Raw genomic sequence first — 15,194 nt, forward strand, 5'->3', positions numbered from 1 at the left:
GATTTCCAAAGGAAATGCAAAATTTGCATGGTTGGGTGATGGTTTGGGGTGCCATGTCATCTGCTGGTGTCGGTCCACTCTGTTTCCTGAGATCCAGGGTCAACGCAGCCGTCTACCAGCAAGTTTTAGAGCACTTCATGCTTCCTGCTGCTGACCTGCTCTATGGAGATGGAGATTTCAAGTTCCAACAGGACTTGGCGCCTGCACACAGCGCAAAATCTACCCGTGCCTGGTTTACGGACCATGGTATTTCTGTTCTAAATTGGCCCGCCAACTCCCCTGACCTTAGCCCCATAGAAAATCTGTGGGGTATTGTGAAAAGGAAGATGCAGAATGCCAGACCCAAAAACGCAGAAGAGTTGAAGGCCACTATCAGAGCAACCTGGGCTCTCATAACACCTGAGCAGTGCCAGAAACTCATCGACTCCATGCCACGCCGCATTAACGCAGTAATTGAGGCAAAAGGAGCTCCAACCAAGTATTGAGTATTGTACATGCTCATATTTTTCATTTTCATACTTTTCAGTTGGCCAACATTTCTAAAAATCCCTTTTTTGTATTAGCCTTAAGTAATATTCTAATTTTGTGACACACGGAATTTTGGATTTTCATTTGTTGCCACTTCAAATCATCAAAATTAAATGAAATAAACATTTGAATGCATCAGTCTGTGTGCAATGAATAAATATAATGTACAAGTTACACCTTTTGAATGCAATTACTGAAATAAATCAAGTTTTTCAAAATATTCTAATTTACTGGCTTTTACCTGTATATATATACAGTAAATAAATAAATAAATAAATATAACTACATAAAATCTTGTATAACTAAATGGATAAAAAGTAAAATACAAATGACTTCAATAGTAGTAGTTGCACATAGGCCCTTTTTTGTACCAGATGTTTCAAAGTGGCACCCACATTCTAAAGTTTATCTGTCTTTTCTTTATTCTTGCAAGTAGCCATGATGTAGCCCAGTGTTTTTCAACCACTGTGCCGCAGCACACCAGTGTGCCGTGAGATATTGTCTGGTGTGCCGTGGGAGATTATGTAATTTCACCTAATTGGGTTGAAAACATTTTTTGCGAACCGGTAATTATAATCTGCAAATGTGCCGTTGTTGAGTGTCAGTGATGTCTAGAGCTCAGCAGAGTAACCGTGTAATACTCTTCCATATCAGTAGGCGGCAGCAGGTAGCTAATTGCTTTGTTGATTAAGTTAAAGTTAAAGTACCAATGATTGTCACACACACACTAGGTGTGGCGAAATTATTCTCTGTAGATGTCGAGAACGGCGACGATGGTTGCAGGTAAAAAGGTATCTAAGGTTTGAACCAAAAATAAACAAAAGGCAAGTGCCGCTAAGAAAAGGCATTGAAGCTTAGGGATGGCTATGCAAAACGAAGCTAAAACTGAACTGGCTGCAAAGTAAACAAAAACAGAATGCTGGACGACAGCAAAGACTTACAGTTGAGTAAAGACGGCGTCCACAAAGTGCATCCGTACATGCCATGACAATCAACACCAAAATACGAGCGCCAGACAAGAACTAAAACACTACACACAGGAAAACACCAAAAAATTCAAAATAAGTCACAGCGTGATGTGACAGGTGGTGACAGTACACCTACTTTGAGACAAGAGCTATAGTGATGCATGGTTGGTTATGGTTTGAATTCATATCCAACAATTGCGAGAACGACTTTTTATTGTCAATATCGGCGGCTGAGTTTCATTTTTAAATGTTTTCTGCCGGTGGTGTGCCTCGGGATTTTTTCAATGAAAAAACGTGCCTTGGCCCGATTTTCCCAGGAGAGTCCCGAAATTCAGTGCCCCTCCCGAAAATCTCCCGGGGCCACCATTCTCACAAATTTGTCCCGATTTCCACCCGGACAGCAATATTGGGGGCGTGCCTTTAGCGTCCTCTCTCATCTGAAACCTTCACCCTTTAACGGCCGCATGCTGTCCTCAGTCACGTCCGCATGCTGTCCTCAGTCACATCCGCTTTTCCTCCATATAAACAGCGTGCAGGCCCAGTCACATAACATCTATGTAGGGCTGCAACAACTAATCGATTAAATCGATTAAAGTTGATTATAAAAATAGTTGGCGATTAATTTAGTCATCGATTCGTTGGATCTATGCTATGCGCATGCGCAAACGCTACGTTTAAAAAAAAATTTTTTTTTTAACCTTTATCTATAAACTGCAACATTTACAAACAGCTGAGAAACAATAATCAAAATAATAGGGGTGTAACTGTACGTGTATTTGTATCGAACCGTTTCGGTACAGGGGTTTCGTTTCGGTGCGGAAGTGTACCGAACGAGTATCCACACGGACATATTAAGTAGCGTACTGCACGTTGTGTAAACAATACTCAAAATGCCGGACATTTGAGGCATTTATGAAACCCCGCCCTGACAGCTCCGCAAAAGAGGACATGTCCGGTGAAAAGAGGACGTATGGTCAGTCTATCCTAGCCCGTTAGCTGCTAGCATGCTAGCAAAAGAGGACTAGCAGCGATCGGTTTCACCGGACGTGAAACCGATCGGGCTAGGATAGACTGACCATACGTCCTCTTTTCACCGGACATGTCCTCTTTTACGGGGCTGTCAGGCGGTGTTTCTTAAATGCCTCAAATATCCGGCATTTTGAGTTAGGGTTGCGTGTATTTTCAATATACGTTCAGGGTTAAGAAGGTTAAAAACACAACAAATTGTGCGTGCAGCAGCATTCGTGAGGGAGGGGGAGAGACAGAGAGAGCAAGAGAGTTGTGATAAACGCGCATGCGTCGTCAGGCTCTGCTTTTTATCGATACATTTTTCAGATTTAATTTTTTATTATCTATAGCAGGGGTGTCAAAAGTGTGCATTTTTGTAACATTTTCCTTGTTTTATTTGGCAAGTTCAAAGAACATGGCGCCAGTATGCTGTTTTTTTTCAATAAAATACTGGAAAGGATAGAAATGTAGTTTGTCTCTTTTATCCGATTATTAATCGAAGTAATAATTGACAGATTAATCGATTATCAAATTAATCGTTAGTTGCAGCCCTACATCTATGGCTTTTGGAACTCAGTGCACACACAACAACCTATCTGGATTCGATAAGGAAACGGTTCGATATGAGGATTCGCTAATGGCATCGACATCGATAATCTCTTAACGAACATCATCCCTATCCTTCACTGGGCGCCGTTTCCGGCCGGACAATAATAACGGTTACACCTCGAATGCAAGCGCGGCAATCAGAACAGAAGAAGAAGGAGACGAAGCAGAAGAAGAGACGAAGCAGAAGAAGAGACTTGGCGACGACGAGTAAGAAGAAGAAATAAATTTAAAAAATACTTGAATTTCAGTGAATTACAGCTATATATATATATATATATATATATATATATATATATATATATATATATATATATATATATATATATCAGTGACGTGCAGTCACTGGAGGCAGGTGAGGCGGGGCCTCACCTGCCATCATGGAAAGAAATAAAATGTAAAAAGAAAAAAAAAAAATTAAATTGTTATGTGTATCCAGTGATTATACTATAAGGTTATTTTCCATTTAACTTCACCAGTTTTAGATTATTTTTATTTAAAATCGCTGAATTTTCACATTTGCCGTTCAAATGCTGAGAAGAGACGGTGCGGTGATCAGCAGCCAGTTGAGGCAGGTCACTCAGTTGTGCCTCAACATAGATTGCGCAATGACTCGGATAACTGCTGGCCTGCCGTGCAGTGAGACCGTATTGCTATATTAATTATATTATACATTTCCATAGTTTAGTTAGCTGAGGTATATAATGTACAGTGTATTTTGTCAACAACTGTATGTGTGTAACGTATTTCTTGTGCTGAGCGATCATAAAACGGCTGCGAAGACGCACTGGCTGAGGCTCGCAGTAATCCCGCTTCCTTGTGCCGGTTAATGCACCCCCCGACGGGAGCGCCACACCAACCAAAGCCCACACCCAAACCCTCCACGTGCAAGACCAAACCCACTCAAAAAAGTCACTCAACAAGAAGCCAAAAAGTGCAAAAACAACAATACTCGCGTTGGAGGAGCCACGAACGACCGCAGGGCCACAACATTAAGTACACCTGCAGACTGCAGCACGGATTTCATATTTCATTCATTCACAACTCCTCCAACACGAACACCACTTCTCCCGCACTTATAAGTAAAGGTAAGACCATAATAACGTTTTTTTTAATTAAATGTGCTTTTTTGTGTGCTACAGTTTGTATGTGTAAAGTTAAAGTTAGGTTAAAGTACCAATGATTGTCACACACCCACTAGGTGTAATGAAATGTGTCCTCTGCATTTGACCCATCCCTTGTTCACCCCCTGGGAGGTGAGGGGAGCAGTGGGCAGCAGCGGCGCCCCGCCCGGGAATCATTTTTGGTGATTTAACCCCCAATTCCAACCCTTGATGCTGAGTGCCAAGCAGGGAAGAATGCTGGTATGAGCTTTTAAACATAACCCGTTAACTGCTGCCAATCAAATGGTGAATAGGATACTCTTTAGGGTTCATATGTTTGTAAATCTGACTGTGAAGTCAGTGCCTCACCAGTCATGAACCTCACTGCACATCACTGATATATATATATATATATATATATATATATATATATATATATATATACCCCGCCCCAGCGGGTCTTTTGAATATTTCCCCAATTCTGAGGTCTCAAGGCTGGTAAGTATGAGCAATAGTGATGCACGGTTGGTTATGGTTTGAATTAATATCCAACAATTGCGAGAACGACTTTTTACTGTCAATATCGGCTGCTGAGTTTCATTTTTTAATGTTTTCTGCTGGTGGTGTGCCTCGGAATTTTTTCAATGAAAAAATGTGCCTTTGCTCAGAAAAGGTTGAAAAACACTGATGAAGCCTACCTGTATAAGCGTGTGTGTGACTCCGTTGCCGTGTTTTGGGAGCAGCAGCTGTCCGCCATGATCGATTCCGTTCCGTTGCTTTCTTCCCGCCCAAAGCCGAGCCTGCAGCAGGGAGGAGCTAGCAAGCAGAGTGCGGCTGAGCTGAGCCGAGCATCACAACTCGCGTTGAGGCAAACGGGCAAACACAGCACTTTTTTCCCACCCTCCGACTTCTCTCTCCATCCTGGCCTGCGTACAAAACATGTCTGCTGGGAGAAATTGACGTACTGGATTTGTACTTTCGTCCGAACGGCCATCGCTTCCCAGGCGCAGCTCAATTGTTTCCTGCGCCAAGAACTGTAAAGACATGGTCGTTACACCACCGCGTCTGTGGTAAGGCAATACGCTCGCCTTTTTTGTGTCAAGACGACTCTTTTGGTGTTCTGTTCGAGATGAGTGCAACGTGATGCAGCTTTGCGTGGAAGTGTCCTCTCACGGCAGCGGGGGAAACCCAAGCATCCTTTTGTATGTCATCACTAAGGAGCAGTCGGACATCACCACCTAGCTGACTTGGCTAGCTCCTGCTATGGGTGTCATGTCATCACTTTAATGGCTTATTCTTTACTAACATCTACCTGTCCAAATTATTAGCCCTTAAAACAATTATAAGTATAAAACAAGAAGAAGCATTAACCTCAACGTCATGACCTATTTCACCTTTGCATGAATCCCAACTACACAGCCTCTCTTAACGGTACTATTTGGGACTTGGGAACTATTTGATCTTCATGTCGGGGCTAAAGAAAGTTATACAACTTAAAGTTAAAGTAGAGTGGGTAGGTCGTCAGTTCAAACCCCGGCCGAGTCATACCAAAGACTATAAAAATTGGACCCATTACCTCCCTGCTTGGCACTCAGCATCAAGGGTTGGAATTGGGGGTTAAATCACCAAAATGATTCCCGGGCGCGGTCCCAGCTGCTGCTCACTGCTCCCCTCACCTCCCAGGGGGTGATCAAGGGCAATGGGTAAAATGCAGGTGGCTGCAGGATTATGTCTCTGCTTTTTGCAGGTGATGTGGTCCTGATGGCTTCATCTGGCCAAGATCTTCAGCTCTCTCTGGATCGGTTCGCAGCCAAATGTGAAGCGACTGGGATGGGAATCAGCACCTCCAAGTCCGAGTCCATGGTTCTCGCCCGGAAAAGGGTGGAGTGCCATCTCCGGGTTGGGGAGGAGATCTTGCCCCAAGTGGAGGAGTTCAAGTACCTCGGAGTCTTGTGCACGAGTGAGGGAAGAGTGGATCGTGAGATCGACAGGCGGATCGGTGCGGCGTCTTCAGTAATGCGGATGCTGTATTGATCCGTTGTGGTGAAGAAGGAGCTGAGCCGGAAGGCAAAGCTCTCAATTTACCGGTCGATCTACGTTCCCATCCTCACCTATGGTCATGAGCTTTGGGTTATGACTGAAAGGACAAGATCACGGGTACAAGCGGCCGAAATGGGCTTCCTCCGCTGGGTGGCGGGGCTCTCCCTTAGAGATAGGGTGAGAAGCTCTGTCATCCGGGGGGAGCTCAAACTAAAGCCGCTGCTCCTCCACATCGAGAGGAGCCAGATGAGGTGGTTCGGCATCTGGTCAGGATGCTAACCGAACGCCTCCCTAGGGAGGTGTTTCGGGCACGTCCGACGGGTAGGCCACGGGGAAGACCCAGGACACGTTGGGAAGACTATGTCTCCCGGCTGGCCTGGGAACGCCTCGGGATCCCCCGGGAGGAGCTGGACGAAATGGCTGGGGACAGGGAAGTCTGGGCTTCCCTGCTTAGGCTGCTGCCCCCGCGACCCGACCTCGGATAAGCGGAAGAAGATGGATGGATGGATAGATGGGTCAAATGCAGAGAATAATTTTGCCACACCTAGTGTGTGTGTGACAATCATGGGTACTTTAACTTTAACTAGGTGTGGGGAAATTAACCTCTGCATTTGACCCATCCCCTAGTTCCCCCCTGCTGCTGCTCAGTGACCCATCCATCAATCCATTTTCTACCGCTTGTCCCTTTTTTGTGTGTGTGTGTGGGGGGGGGGGGGGGGGGGGGCTGGAGCCTATCTCAGCTGCATTCGGGCGGAAGGCGGGGTACACCCTGGACAAGTCACCATCTCATCGCAGGGCCAACACAGATAGACTGACAACATTCACACTCACATTCACACACTAGGGCCCATTTAGTGTTGCCAATCAACCTATCCCCAGGTGCATGGCTTTGGCGGTGGGAGGAAGCCGGAGTACCCAGAGCCGCACTCGGAAATCATTTGTTGATTTAACCCCCCATTCCAACCCTTGATGCTGAGTGGGAGGTAATGGGTCCCATTTTTATAGTCTTTGGTATGAGTCGGCCGGCCGGGAGTTTGAACTCACGACCTACCGAGCTCAGGGCGGACACTCTAACCACAACATAACATAACATAAGTTAACTTGATTAAGTTAACATATGTCACTTTATGAGATTGCTCCTAATGTAAACAGCCAGTTTGTTGCTATAAGGTCAGTCATGACTTTGCGGTTGTTTAAAAATTGCACCAAATCACATGAAAGCATGTGGAGCAGAAATCAGCAGAAAATACCTGAGCGTTTACAAAAACATACTTTCCTGTGACGATCATTAGTTTTAATCGACTCTCTTGACAGATAGCTACCTAAAAACCTTGTACAAGTATTCACTATTACTTCTAATGCACATTATGGTAAATGGGTTGTACTTGTATAGCGCTTCTCCACCTTCAAGGTACTCAAAGCGCTTTGACACTACTTCCACATTCACCCATTCACACACTGATGGCGGGAGCTGCCATGCAAGGCCCTAACCACGACCCATCAGGAGAAAGGGTGAAGTGTCTTGCTCAAGGACACAACGGACGTGACTAGGTTGGTAAAACCTGGGGATCCAACCAGGAACCCTCAGGTTGCTGGCACGGCCACTCTCCCAACTGCGCCACGCCGTCCCCATTATCTCACAATAATTATTTTATTTAATATTATTATTAAATATTCACATCAAAACTGAACCATGTATTTTTGCTGAAGTGCTACATAAATCATATTCATTAGTATTATTATTATTCTGCCACACATGGTCTTTATCCATCACCATAAAATGAAAACAATTACCAGACTGTTTTTAGAACAGCACTATGACTCATCGGTAGCGGCTCTTGTCCTTTACCTGAGTGTTTGCTGGATTCAGTTCAAAAGCTACAAACCCCCACTTGGTCCTGATGCTGTGTCATCAATATAAATGTCCTTAAATGTAGGCAGGACTGTTTGGGATTAACTTTTTTTTTTACTCACCCCCATTCTCTAGTATAAAAGCCAGCAAGCTGCCTTCCAAGGCATTGCAGAATAAAACACAGCTCTACCTATGATGTAATGAGTGCAGCACAGGATAAACTGGCTCTGTCCAGTTACTGATGTTAGGAAAAAGATGGGCCTTACTTGAAAAAGACATGACCCCCCCTCCCCTCCCAACCCCGCCCCTAACTCCTGATGTCACTTGACTACTACTGAGCAGCTACTCTGTGAATCCATTAATAGCCAGTTGTAAGTTCAGTTATCCTCGCCAAGCTTGTCATATACTATAGTCTTGGGAAATAGGTGCGCTTGTGTCGGTCTATTTCATTATGCAACAAGGATACACGCTTGGTTTAGTTGGATTGTTGTAGCATTTTAGTTGTTACCGTGATACTGGGGGTGTTTCCGTGTGCTGGCAATATAATCAGGAAGATATTTTTGCCCTTATTAGACGTGTTGATGCCCAACTTCCCTTGTGTTACATGTTGCCTTTGAGGTATCTTTGTGCAATGTGTCAGGGTCTGGGTTGGATCTTGTGATGCTGCTGTTTTTTTTTTTAGGATGTGTAATTCTCCTCGCTTTTAATCCTAATTCTGTAATGTCTCTGAAAAAGAATGTTTACTAATGACCTAATAAGGTCATAGCATATTTTCCAACTGACACCCTCAGGGCATTATCTTATTCATAGACCCATTCTAAAAAGCAGATTGTTGTGATGCCGCTGTTTTTTCCCCACCCATTTTATAGTCATCAAAGTGAAAACAAGGGGTTGTATAGCTCGATTGGTAGAGTGGCCGTGCCAGCAACTTGAGGGTTCCAGGTTCGATCCCCGCTTCCGCCAACCTAGTCACTGCCGTTGTGTCCTTGGGCAAGACACTTTACCCACCAGCTCCCAGTGCCACCCACACTGGTTTAAAAATGTAACTTAGATATTGGGTTTCACAATATAAAGCGCTTTGAGTCACTAGAGAAAAGCGCTATATAAATATAATTCACTTCAATTCACAAAGTTAGGAATATTCACTGGCAGGATTCCACAAGAGAGCTGACAACTCCTGCTACTACAAAAAGTACAGTAATTTATTATACTAATGTTCATTTAATTTTACACTCTGCTATATATTTGTGTTACATACTAGTTGTTTGATGGTTTTGAGCATTAAAATGGGTAAAAGGAGAGTAGGGATTTCTTTGAGGGAATTTGAGAGGAGGGCAAATACTTTTTTATGGCACTGTACTTACATTTTAAAGTTGCTCTTTTCTATTATTGTTGCATACATCCATCCATCCATTTTCTACCGCTTATTCCCTTCGGGGTCGTGGGGGGCACTGGAGCCTATCTCAGCTACAATCGGGCGGAAGGCAGCGTACACCCTGGACAAGTCGCCACCTCATCACAGGGCCAACACAGATAGACAGACAACATTTACACTCACATTCACACACTAGGGCCAATTTAGTGTTGCCAATCAACCTATCCCCAGGTGCATGTCTTTGGAGGTGGGAGGAAGCCGGAGTACCCGGAGGGAACCCACGCTGTCATAGTTTTGCCAAATATCAAGGCTATATCAAGACAAACATGGATAATTAAAAAATACAATTTTCCAATTTCTGTACACATCCTCAAAGTATGACTCGGTTAACACAAAGACATCCCCGTGATTGTGTGGGTTCTTTCCGGGTCCTCCGGTTTCGTCCCACCTCCAAAAACATGCACCTGTGGATAGGTTGATTGGCAACACTAAATTGGCTCTAGTGTGTGAATGTTGTCTGTCTGTCTTTGTTGGCGCTGCAATGAGGTGGTGACTTGTCCAAGTTGTACACTGCCTTCCGCCCAAGTGTGGCTTAGATAGGCTCCAGCTCCCCTGCGACCCCGAAAAGTGGGAGAAAATGGATGGATGGAAGAACCACTGAACACCAGCCCCTACACATGCATGCAATCAAGGAGTGACATCAGAGTAATTCAGTCATAGACTGCTCTGACAGTGTTGAACCTTTGAGCTGAATTCCTTGCTCAAGGGCAGTTAAAAGGTAGTCTGAAGGCATACTAGTAGCTCCAGTTTGCAATTTACTTTTGTTTGCAATAGGAATTTAACTTAATTAGAATTGAATTTAGTTAGGAAATTAAAGCCAAAGTCCTTTAGACCCAGGCATACTAAAATATTTTACTCAAATTGGATAAACTGTTTTTGTAATTCAAATAAAAAATAATAACATAATGCATTTGTTTGTTTTGCTCAACAGTTGTCATTTGGAGTTGTTGCAGTTAATTCATTGCTAAATTATCACTAGTAATAATGGTTATGAAACATGTTTTTCTCTGAAACTTTTCCTACAGAACTAAGAAATACAGGTTGTGTTTGGTGTGATATGAATTATGTTTTGAACAAAGGAAACAGTGAAGGAAACAGTAAAGGGCCGTTTGTTTGTTTTTTGCTGATATCAGCATTCATGGACTTGGAGGTAAAAATAACTGTTAACTGAAAGCTGTTAAGAAGAACTGCACTGGAGTTTGGCTGACTTCCACTCCCATGACACATTTCCTTGTGCATCATGCACCAGATTAAATAAATATGCATGTTAATTGGAAAATCTTATTTATTTAACTGCAATTAGGGATGCTCCGATCAGGGATGTATGCTGCTGATTCTGATACTGATCATATATGAGTGAGATCGCTGATTCAAATACTGATAGCAATCATTGGAAATGTTAACTTCCTCATATTATAATCCCCTCAGATTATAATCCCCTTCGATATCAAGGCAGAAAGGAAAGGAAATGTCAACACAACCATACCTTTAATTTAAATATGTCTTAAAGTGCTACAGCACAAACTAATATTTAAAACAATAAAAGATTAGCCTTTCAAACAGATACAATACTAAAACTAAATAAAACCCTATCAGTGAAGCATAAGAAACACAAAACATCCAAATAGTGGGTTTTCTAACAGTCTGTTAGTTTAGTTATTTAAAAAATAACTTGGTTAAAAAAATGTTTAGTGTGTGTATGAGTACCTTTTGAGCATATTTATTAATACCAAAATACTAACGATAACCGTGATGATTTTGGTCACAATGACTCAATTATGAAATTTTCATATTGTTACATCCCTATAACACACCAACAAGTGCTATTATTATCCTCTCTCTATACTCGTATTAATCTACGTGTTAATTTCCTGTTAATAACTGCTTACTTTCTACTGTAACGCAGTTCCATCTACACTTCTTAAAGTTCACGTATTTCTTCTTTTGTTTTTAGCTAGTTTAGCTTTTAGCATACCTGCGCCTGCTTGCGCTTAGTGTGTACCATGTCTTCTAGTGATAATGCTACTTGATGATGATAAGAAATCCAGTTTATTTGCCGTATGATGGTGATAATTAATCATTTAAGGGCGCGGCTCGCTTGTCAGCCAGGGGACTAAATTAAATACAATAATAGGGTGTCTGCGTTTGTGATCGGCTTTGAAAGGCATTAATCGGCAATGGTGACGACTTACTTTTTTAAGACAATCGGCAGATACTGATCGGTGGCCAATCAATCTGCACATCCCTAGCACTTGGGAATATGTAACAACATATTCATGTGCTCTTGGTGCAAGGAGCAATTGATGTGAATGTATAATGCATTTCTCCATGTTTAACTTTAAAACAATTATTTTCTTAATGGCAGAAGAGAACATTACACGTTTTGATGTACAGTAACTTAAAAGTCCCCTGATATAGTATAGTATGCTGTAAAGAAGTTAGGTCAGTTCTCTATGTAGCACTGAGCGGTGAAGTGCAAGTGACAGTCCACAACTTGAGGCATTACGAGAATGTTGTCCCACGTCGCTCTTGTGTTTACTGCTTTCTTTATGGCAATGAAGGCATCAAGATTCTCTGATGTTTTGAAACATAACGATTGTAGATTATGTGTATACAGCATGCAAATACACAATAATCAATAGAGCTCACAATGCTGAAATTGGAGTAAAATGTACATTATACTCAACACAGCAACATGTGAATAAATGACCTAAACACGTTTTTGGAAACATGTCCCTATATATTGTATATATAGTAAGTTCTCAATTTGTGTCATCACTTGCGACTTTTTTTCCAAAGCTTTTGAAACAGAACTTTTGGATAGATTTGTCTTCTTCGACAGGTGATTAGATAGTGTTATGCTGCACAGCTGCAGCTATGTTTTGTTACTTGCTGTGTGCCTGTGCTCAGAGAACCATAATCACAGTGACAGGATTTAGAAGATTAAGCTAATGACAAATCGAGTCCTGAGCTGAGAGTCCCTCACATTTGCCATATGAAGCAACTTTGCAGCCCATCTAAAGAGGAGCCAATCAGGTGTCTCCACACTGCTATATTATTCCTATTTGGGAACGTGTCTACTTGAAATGTTTTTTGTCTCTTAGCTGAACTAATTTTGAACCCTTCTGCATTATATCCTTAAACTTTTTTAAGTTTTATCATTCATACAATAGAAGAAACTAGTGCTGAAACAACTAATCTTGTAATTTTCCGTTGAGTGACGTCACGTCACGTCTGCTGCCGCGAAAAAAACAGTTGAGACGCATAATAGATTTAGCCCTTTAGCTAGTCCTACACCCCAGTCTACCGGACACCACACCTTGGTCATAGGGGACTCCATCACCCGGAACATACAGTTTAGTAAACGAGCCATAATTAAGTGTATTCCCGGGGTCAGAGCACCTGACATTGAATCTAGTCTTAAGGAGCTGACTCGCAACAGGCCTAGTAAACACGTACGACCGGCTAATCGCACCACTAGCTACGAGAACATAGTTGTACAGGTCGGCTCCAATGACAGTAGGATGAGAGAGTCAGATATTACAAAAAGGAACATAGCTGGGACTTGTAATCTCGCTAGAAAGATGTCTCAGCATCGAGTACCTGTCTCACACATCCCAACTCCAACTAAGTTCTATTAACGCAGATACGAATATATGTACGACGGATATTGCCCTCCAAAATAATCTCTCTCTTTTTGAAAAAATAGACTTGTAAATGGGACAAATTACCATGTTTACTTGACCCACTTCCTGGGAAATGTATCAAGCCGCTGTTTGTATTATAAGAACCATCAGTGCTAAATATTATTAATTTATTACTTTCCTCTGGTACGGTTGCCCTAGCATTCAAAAAAGCGGTTATTCAGCCACTGCTCAAAAGACCTAACCTCAATCCTAACCTCATGGTAAACTACCGGCCGGTGTCCCACTTTCCCTTTATCTCAAAAATCCTCGAAAAAATTGTTGCACAGCAGCTAAATAAACACTTAGTGTCTAACAATCAGGGGTCATCTGCGGTCCCTTACAAGGTTTCTCGTTGTTCCCATTGGGTTGAGTTTATTCTTGCTGTGATGTGGGATCTGAGCTGAGAATGCCGTTGTGGCTTGTGCAGCTCTTTGAGACATTTGTGATTAAGAGTTACACAAGTAAACTTAGATTGATTGATTGATTGATTATCAATTGCATCAATGAAAATCGATTAAACTCATTTTGTTATTGATCATTTGTTTGAAAATAAACTTTACCGTCAGCAGCATGTTTTATCATGGAAAATCTGTTTGAACAGCCTCCAGAGGTGGCAGTAATGAGTCATCGCATTAATGTTATCTACCAGTAGCCTACAGGAAGACAGGGTTGTACGCTTAGCATTTTCACTAGGAGCATCAGTGCTACTAAATGAAAACAAATTAGTAGCACAGAAAAGTTTTAGTAGCACAGAAAACATTTTGGTAGCACACAAAAAAATTAGGAGCAATATAATGTGTCGTAAATAACACAATTGTATTATTAACACTCAAACAACGTACTATGGTAGTCAAGATAATGAGGCAAGTTTATTATCAGACCTCCTTCAACCGGAAGTGTGTCTCCTTATATGTGGTCAGATCCGGCCTAATCTGGTGATGATAACATATAGTGCCTCGCTACACAGTATGTAAAATGAAGTGGCAGTAATGTGTACGATAAACTGTAATTGAACACAAACATAATGCTCAAATGTTCTAATTATACTATTACTACAGACAAGTATACATACGTATATTTTTTAAATATACTGTCAGTTGAAGGGGAACTGCACTTTTTTTTTTTTTTTTGCCTATCGTTCACAATCATGAGAGACAAGAACACACATCTTTTTTTTTTAGGATTTTAAAAATGATAAAAAAAACGGTTGGAAGATGCGGCTAATGGGAGTCATTGTTGTAGCCTTTGAAACTCTTCATCAACGTTTTGAAAACACACTGCAGGTCTATATATAATGTAGTAACAAACATTCATAACAATGTGTAATACGTCCAATATTTACAGTATTTTGATCATTTAAATAAGACTTGGGCAATATAAGGCCCGGGGTCCACATGCGGCCCGTTAAGCTGTTCAATCTGGCCCGCCGGACATTCCCAAATAATTTTTTTAGATCTTTAAGATGGAAACTGTAGCTGCCATTATGATGTGCAGTGATGTTTTCAAATGACCGTAAGTCTTGAACTATACAAAGTATTTCAATGGTTAGAATCTGCGCTTTTGCATGATATACTAGTTACTATGGTAATCTAATTAGTTACTATGGTAAACTAATTAGTTACTATGGTAATCTCAGTCACAGCAGCTCAGACGAGGCACCAAGCAGTGTAGGTGGGGAGCGTTTCCACAGTGTGTTTCTAGAGTGGCCTGAAATGCGGGTGTCAGGGACAGACGCGGAAGGAGATTTTTACAAGAAAAGTGATATTATATCAGATTGTAGGTGTTTTGTTTTACCCTTCGCATTCATATTTCGCTATCGTGGATGGAGAGGGGGTGTGAGTAGTAAAAGAATAGTGACGTTCATATGTTGTCAATATTCAGTGTTTTATCGTTCATAGTTAATAACGTAAATCCCACATTTTTATAGTCATGTACATTCTGGGTGTCTCATTCAGTAGAAAATGTAAA

General features: G+C 41.9%; 2 protein-coding genes across 5 annotated transcripts in view; one reads left to right on the forward strand and one right to left on the reverse strand.

Moving 5' to 3' along the window:
* The window catches only part of pde11a (phosphodiesterase 11a), a 155,770-nt gene extending 150,742 nt beyond the window's left edge, over positions 1-5,028 (reverse strand). Inside the window, exon 1 of the mRNA XM_061971574.1 lies at positions 4,912-5,028. The gene's annotated coding sequence lies outside the window, so the exon portion shown is untranslated. The remainder of the gene's footprint in view (positions 1-4,911) is intronic.
* A 53-nt stretch (positions 5,029-5,081) lies between these two features.
* osbpl6 (oxysterol binding protein-like 6) overlaps positions 5,082-15,194 on the forward strand; it is a 70,163-nt gene continuing 60,050 nt past the window's right edge. The window contains exon 1 of one of the 4 annotated variants that reach the window (XM_061971576.2): positions 5,082-5,283. The gene's annotated coding sequence lies outside the window, so the exon portion shown is untranslated. The remainder of the gene's footprint in view (positions 5,284-15,194) is intronic. The other 3 variants (XM_061971577.2, XM_061971578.2, XM_061971579.2) reach the window with 3 other exon arrangements.

This window comes from Nerophis lumbriciformis, linkage group LG13 (assembly GCF_033978685.3).
Source record: "Nerophis lumbriciformis linkage group LG13, RoL_Nlum_v2.1, whole genome shotgun sequence".
Taxonomy (NCBI): domain Eukaryota; kingdom Metazoa; phylum Chordata; class Actinopteri; order Syngnathiformes; family Syngnathidae; genus Nerophis; species Nerophis lumbriciformis.